The sequence below is a fragment of the Anarhichas minor genome, unplaced genomic scaffold (genome assembly GCF_050575085.1).
Source record: "Anarhichas minor isolate MPS153535 unplaced genomic scaffold, ASM5057508v1 ptg000005l, whole genome shotgun sequence".
Lineage (NCBI taxonomy): Eukaryota > Metazoa > Chordata > Actinopteri > Perciformes > Anarhichadidae > Anarhichas > Anarhichas minor.
The window spans coordinates 3,929,558-3,937,500 of NW_027466451.1; positions in this window are offsets into that span (position 1 = coordinate 3,929,558).

Genomic DNA, 7,943 nt, shown 5'->3' on the forward strand with positions numbered 1-7,943 from the left:
GTTGTGCTGATGAGGGAGAGTGTGACTGGCAGGTGCACTGAATGAACTGATTAGGGACAGGTGAAGGAAGTGAGGAGCTACAGAAAACCACACACAACACACCCAAGGCAAAGCCTGATTGTGACACAACCTCAGGGCAGATGATCATTGTTTACTTCTTGACCAACTGGAAAGCAAACTTGGTGTCTTGGGCCTGGCTTTCCTGTGGTTACAAAGTCCACAGTTTCCTTTAATAATACTATATCAATATTTTCTGATGTGAAATATGGAACACTACAAGGCTCTGTACTTGTTCCTCTATAAAGCACACGTAGATTAAAAACCTCAGTCCTGGATCTGAAGGAGTGGGTCAGCTGAAGTGTTAAACATGCCTTGAGTTGCTATTGTTTGCCAAGTTTGTACCTGTGTCTCACCAGACCTCTGGGAATGGTTGAGCTAGTTAGTAGAAAATAGAAGCTAAAGTTAGCTAGCAAGCCTGACGCTAGTGCATTCATGTACGTCTGGCGTTTTACATTAGGGCCCGTACAGACGACGTCATAGGCTCCCTTCTATTTCAGACACACTAGAGGGAAACTCAACTTTACTTTTTGCAATGTTTCATCATATTCTGATTGAAATCTCTTCTATGGAAACATATTGCTTTGTGGTGTGGTGGGTAACCTCGTCTTTGTGCCTGATGTTGCCTGTTTCCACTTGGTTGGGCACCGCAGGATTTTTGTCATCTCTGCCAGCGCAGTGTCTCACCTCTCTCACTCACGCACAGTTGTGAGAGTATAGTTCTATACAGTATATATATATAGATATTAGTGCTGGGCAAGTTAACGCGTTATTATCGCGTTAACGCATTCATTAATTAACACCGACAATTATATTATCGCGGGTTAATGCAGTTTTATTTTTTATTATTAAGCGGACATTTTTAACACAAGAACCGGGCAGCGAGCGGTGAACAGTGTTTGTGTGGCGTCTCTTCCTGCTGCTGTCGCTCTCCCCCCACCGGGCGACACGCCAGATCCTGAACCGTCGGCCCCTCCTGTCTCACACACACACACACACACGCGTGATCGTCTCGTTACAGGAACCTGACAATATCAAAACACATATTGTGGTGTTTTTAAATAAACATATAAGCACGAGAGAACAAACTGCTCTTAACTCAACTCTTTATTAGCATAACTTCCACATGCAGGTTACTGCCACGGTACAGACTACAGGTCTGCTTCACCTACAGTCCCCTGGGTCCTAAGTCCCTCCATGTACAGCTTCTTATCACCCTCTATGTACCAACGTACATTTATAACAAATACCACACATATTACGGTAATCAGCGTTGCATATGTGTCTGACCTAAATACCAAAAAAAGCAAAAAATAAATGATTCATTAAAATTATTTTTTTAGAGTTTTTAAAGTGTTTTGTTTGTAATATGTATAATAAGCATCATTTAGTATCACAACTGAGAATTTAACAAACATAAAAACATGACGTAGATAGGTTTGCAGTTTTCAAGAAGTATATTTAAATATCATCTCTTACACACATGAAGATAAAGATGTGAACACCGGCTGAATATCTATGATCAGAATCATTATAACTGTGTTATAACTGCTACGTTAGACGTGTTGGAGTGTTTTGAGTAATTGTGAATGCCCTCTACACGGAATGCCCTGTTATTAGGTGCCCTGGTTATTAGGTGCCCTGTTATTAGGTGCCCTGGTTATTAGGTGCCCTGTTATTAGGTGCCCTGTTATTAGGTGCCCTGTTATTAGGTGCCCTGTTATTAGGTGCCCTGTTATTAGGTGCCCTGGTTATTAGGTGCCCTGGTTATTAGGTGCCCTGGTTATTAGGTGCCCTGTTATTAGGTGCCCTGGTTATTAGGTGCCCTGTTATTAGGTGCCCTGTTATTAAGTGCCCTGTTATTAGGTGCCCTGTTATTAGGTGCCCTGGTTATTAGCTGCCCTGTTATTAGGTGCCCTGTTATTAGGTGCCCTGGTTATTAGGTGCCCTGGTTATTAGGTGCCCTGTTATTAGGTGCCCTGGTTATTAGGTGCCCTGTTATTAGGTGCCCTGTTATTAGGTGCCCTGGTTATTAGGTGCCCTGGTTATTAGGTGCCCTGGTTATTAGGTGCCCTGTTATTAAGTGCCCTGTTATTAGGTGCCCTGTTATTAGGTGCCCTGGTTATTAGGTGCCCTGTTATTAGGTGCCCTGTTATTAAGTGCCCTGTTATTAGGTGCCCTGTTATTAGGTGCCCTGTTATTAGGTGCCCTGGTTATTAGGTGCCCTGTTATTAGGTGCCCTGGTTATTAGGTGCCCTGTTATTAGGTGCCCTGTTATTAGGTGCCCTAGTTATTAGGTGCCCTGGTTATTAGGTGCCCTGGTTATTAGGTGCCCTGTTATTAGGTGCCCTGGTTATTAGGTGCCCTGTTATTAGGTGCCCTGTTATTAAGTGCCCTGTTATTAGGTGCCCTGTTATTAGGTGCCCTGGTTATTAGGTGCCCTGTTATTAGGTGCCCTGTTATTAGGTGCCCTGGTTATTAGGTGCCCTGGTTATTAGGTGCCCTGTTATTAGGTGCCCTGGTTATTAGGTGCCCTGTTATTAGGTGCCCTGTTATTAGGTGCCCTGGTTATTAGGTGCCCTGGTTATTAGGTGCCCTGTTATTAAGTGCCCTGTTATTAGGTGCCCTGGTTATTAGGTGCCCTGTTATTAGGTGCCCTGTTATTAAGTGCCCTGTTATTAGGTGCCCTGTTATTAGGTGCCCTGGTTATTAGGTGCCCTGTTATTAGGTGCCCTGTTATTAGGTGCCCTGGTTATTAGGTGCCCTGGTTATTAGGTGCCCTGTTATTAGGTGCCCTGGTTATTAGGTGCCCTGTTATTAGGTGCCCTGTTATTAGGTGCCCTGTTATTAGGTGCCCTGTTATTAGGTGCCCTGTTATTAGGTGCCCTGTTATTAGGTGCCCTGGTTATTAGGTGCCCTGGTTATTAGGTGCCCTGTTATTAGGTGCCCTGGTTATTAGGTGCCCTGTTATTAGGTGCCCTGTTATTAGGTGCCCTGTTATTAGGTGCCCTGGTTATTAGGTGCCCTGGTTATTAGGTGCCCTGTTATTAAGTGCCCTGGTTATTAGGTGCCCTGTTATTAGGTGCCCTGTTATTAGGTGCCCTGTTATTAGGTGCCCTGTTATTAGGTGCCCTGGTTATTAGGTGCCCTGGTTATTAGGTGCCCTGTTATTAGGTGCCCTGGTTATTAGGTGCCCTGTTATTAGGTGCCCTGTTATTAGGTGCCCTGTTATTAGGTGCCCTGGTTATTAAGTGCCCTGTTATTAGGTGCCCTGGTTATTAGGTGCCCTGTTATTAGGTGCCCTGTTATTAGGTGCCCTGTTATTAGGTGCCCTGTTATTAAGTGCCCTGTTATTAGGTGCCCTGGTTATTAGGTGCCCTGTTATTAAGTGCCCTGTTATTAGGTGCCCTGTTATTAAGTGCCCTGTTATTAGGTGCCCTGTTATTAGGTGCCCTGTTATTAGGTGCCCTGGTTATTAGGTGCCCTGTTATTAGGTGCCCTGGTTATTAGGTGCCCTGTTATTAGGTGCCCTGTTATTAAGTGCCCTGGTTATTAGGTGCCCTGTTATTAGGTGCCCTGTTATTAGGTGCCCTGTTATTAGGTGCCCTGTTATTAGGTGCCCTGGTTATTAGGTGCCCTGTTATTAGGTGCCCTGTTATTAGGTGCCCTGGTTATTAGGTGCCCTGTTATTAGGTGCCCTGGTTATTAGGTGCCCTGGTTATTAGGTGCCCTGTTATTAGGTGCCCTGTTATTAGGTGCCCTGTTATTAGGTGCCCTGGTTATTAGGTGCCCTGTTATTAGGTGCCCTGTTATTAGGTGCCCTGTTATTAGGTGCCCTGGTTATTAGGTGCCCTGTTATTAGGTGCCCTGGTTATTAGGTGCCCTGTTATTAGGTGCCCTGGTTATTAGGTGCCCTGTTATTAGGTGCCCTGGTTATTAGGTGCCCTGTTATTAGGTGCCCTGTTATTAGGTGCCCTGTTATTAGGTGCCCTGTTTATTAGGTGCCCTGTTATTAAGTGCCCTGTTATTAGGTGCCCTGTTATTAAGTGCCCTGTTATTAGGTGCCCTGTTATTAGGTGCCCTGGTTATTAGGTGCCCTGTTATTAAGTGCCCTGGTTATTAGGTGCCCTGTTATTAGGTGCCCTGGTTATTAGGTGCCCTGTTATTAGGTGCCCTGTTATTAGGTGCCCTGGTTATTAGGTGCCCTGTTATTAGGTGCCCTGGTTATTAGGTGCCCTGTTATTAGGTGCCCTGTTATTAGGTGCCCTGTTATTAGGTGCCCTGTTATTAGGTGCCCTGGTTATTAGGTGCCCTGGTTATTAGGTGCCCTGTTATTAGGTGCCCTGGTTATTAGGTGCCCTGTTATTAGGTGCCCTGTTATTAGGTGCCCTGTTATTAGGTGCCCTGGTTATTAAGTGCCCTGTTATTAGGTGCCCTGGTTATTAGGTGCCCTGTTATTAGGTGCCCTGTTATTAGGTGCCCTGTTATTAGGTGCCCTGTTATTAAGTGCCCTGTTATTAGGTGCCCTGGTTATTAGGTGCCCTGTTATTAAGTGCCCTGTTATTAGGTGCCCTGTTATTAAGTGCCCTGTTATTAGGTGCCCTGTTATTAGGTGCCCTGTTATTAGGTGCCCTGGTTATTAGGTGCCCTGTTATTAGGTGCCCTGGTTATTAGGTGCCCTGTTATTAGGTGCCCTGTTATTAAGTGCCCTGGTTATTAGGTGCCCTGTTATTAGGTGCCCTGTTATTAGGTGCCCTGTTATTAGGTGCCCTGTTATTAGGTGCCCTGGTTATTAGGTGCCCTGTTATTAGGTGCCCTGTTATTAGGTGCCCTGGTTATTAGGTGCCCTGTTATTAGGTGCCCTGGTTATTAGGTGCCCTGGTTATTAGGTGCCCTGTTATTAGGTGCCCTGTTATTAGGTGCCCTGTTATTAGGTGCCCTGGTTATTAGGTGCCCTGTTATTAGGTGCCCTGTTATTAGGTGCCCTGTTATTAGGTGCCCTGGTTATTAGGTGCCCTGTTATTAGGTGCCCTGGTTATTAGGTGCCCTGTTATTAGGTGCCCTGGTTATTAGGTGCCCTGTTATTAGGTGCCCTGGTTATTAGGTGCCCTGTTATTAGGTGCCCTGTTATTAGGTGCCCTGTTATTAGGTGCCCTGTTTATTAGGTGCCCTGTTATTAAGTGCCCTGTTATTAGGTGCCCTGTTATTAAGTGCCCTGTTATTAGGTGCCCTGTTATTAGGTGCCCTGGTTATTAGGTGCCCTGTTATTAAGTGCCCTGGTTATTAGGTGCCCTGTTATTAGGTGCCCTGGTTATTAGGTGCCCTGTTATTAGGTGCCCTGTTATTAGGTGCCCTGGTTATTAGGTGCCCTGTTATTAGGTGCCCTGGTTATTAGGTGCCCTGTTATTAGGTGCCCTGTTATTAGGTGCCCTGTTATTAGGTGCCCTGTTATTAGGTGCCCTGTTATTAAGTGCCCTGTTATTAGGTGCCCTGTTATTAGGTGCCCTGGTTATTAGGTGCCCTGGTTATTAGGTGCCCTGTTATTAGGTGCACTGTTATTAGGTGCCCTGTTATTAGGTGCCCTGTTATTAGGTGCCCTGGTTATTAGGTGCCCTGTTATTAGGTGCCCTGGTTATTAGGTGCCCTGTTATTAGGTGCCCTGGTTATTAGGTGCCTGGTTATTAGGTGCCCTGTTATTAGGTGCCCTGGTTATTAGGTGCCTGGTTATTAGGTGCCCTGGTTATTAGGTGCCCTGTTATTAGGTGCCTGGTTATTAGGTGCCCTGTTATTAGGTGCCTGGTTATTAGGTGCCCTGGTTATTAGGTGCCCTGGTTATTAGGTGCCTGGTTATTAGGTGCCCTGTTATTAGGTGCCCTGGTTATTAGGTGCCTGGTTATTAGGTGCCCTGTTATTAGGTGCCCTGGTTATTAGGTGCCCTGGTTATTAGGTGCCCTGGTTATTAGGTGCCCTGTTATTAGGTGCCTGGTTATTAGGTGCCCTGTTATTAGGTGCCTGGTTATTAGGTGCCCTGTTATTAGGTGCCCTGGTTATTAGGTGCCTGGTTATTAGGTGCCCTGGTTATTAGGTGCCCTGTTATTAGGTGCCCTGGTTATTAGGTGCCTGGTTATTAGGTGCCCTGGTTATTAGGTGCCCTGTTATTAGGTGCCCTGTTATTAGGTGCCCTGTTATTAGGTGCCCTGTTATTAGGTGCCCTGTTATTAGGTGCCCTGTTATTAGGTGCCCTGTTATTAGGTGCCCTGGTTATTAGGTGCCCTGGTTATTAGGTGCCCTGTTATTAGGTGCCCTGGTTATTAGGTGCCCTGTTATTAGGTGCCCTGGTTATTAGGTGCCCTGGTTATTAGGTGCCCTGTTATTAGGTGCCCTGTTATTAGGTGCCCTGTTATTAGGTGCCCTGTTATTAGGTGCCCTGTTATTAGGTGCCCTGTTATTAGGTGCCCTGTTATTAAGTGCCCTGGTTATTAGGTGCCCTGTTATTAGGTGTTAACAGGCACCGTACTGCTGCTCAGCAAAACAACGAATAAAAAATTTAGAAAAACAGAAATGTAACCTATAGAGAGGCATAGGGCTCTGTGTCTCTTGTAAGATGGCGCCTGCTGCACGGACGTGCAGTTACGAGATACACACACACACACACATTAGCGGGCCTTGTAGGGGCTTTCCAGGTGACCAAGTGGTGGGGTATGTAACCTACTTTCCGGGTGACAGATGAGGGTGAGGTGATGTTTTCACAGCCTTACACATAGTTTCACACAGGATTCAACAGCTGCTGATGTTTGCATTCTGCATTAACCCTAGAGCTGGTCAACCATTAGCCCTTGACCGAGCAGGATGACCGCATACCTGCACACACATTTTTACTTATTCACTTTTTATGTTTACTTTAAGCTTCGGTTAGGGTCTCATACAGTCTAACGTAAGGCATCGGACCGCGTCCGCATTCTTGCCCCTTAACGGGCAAGGCTCCAAAGGACATAGGCGCAATTTATGCAGAAGGGTACATATATGAGAATACCCTGGTATTAATCTTACACTGGGCAAAATCGTTGCCCAGCACTAATACTGTATATATATATATGATATATCTATGGTAAGTTTGGATTGTATCATCAAATTTTTGAGTATTGTGGGGCCCCACCAAAATGTTCACACCAAAATTGCCACTGTTCATGTCGGCCTATGGAGATATAATAACAATATAGATAGACAGTAATTCTCAAGCACATTTGCAGGCACGATTCATCACTTCCTGCTCTCCATCTGAATTTCACCCGATGTAACAGTGTAATGAAGGCCCTCTCCATTACAAGCATCTGTGCACTGCTTTAAAGAGCACCAATGTATGGTTCCTGGAGATACCATGTATTCATGATAGAGGGGTGGTGTAAAGTTGAATTCCCTGTTGGGGCTTTATATGATCTGTGATGTGTAACAACCATAGAGAGCATGCAGATGATTGGCATGAAGATGTTAGGAATGTCTTTGAATGTCTTTCTTATGCTTTAGGTCATTGTGCTGTCAGGTGAGGGGCACAGTCACCTGTACTGTAGTGGGGTTGAGGTCCTCGTCAGTAGCAGACTATATAAGGTTGCCAGATTTAATCAAGTCGCTGCCAGGACCACATGCTGCCCGTGGTCCACATGCTGCCCGTGGACCACATGCTGCCCGTGGTCCACATGCTGCCCCTGGTCCACATGCTGCCCGTGGTCCACTATGTAATAAGATGAGTGTCATGTATTGTTGGTGAAATAAACACCTGGTTGGTGTTGGAAATTTGGGTTTAGAACTGTGCTTTAAGAAATTATAATAGTGTTTAATAATTCATAATTAAGAAATCATAATTAGAAGTGTCTTGGAATACATAATTA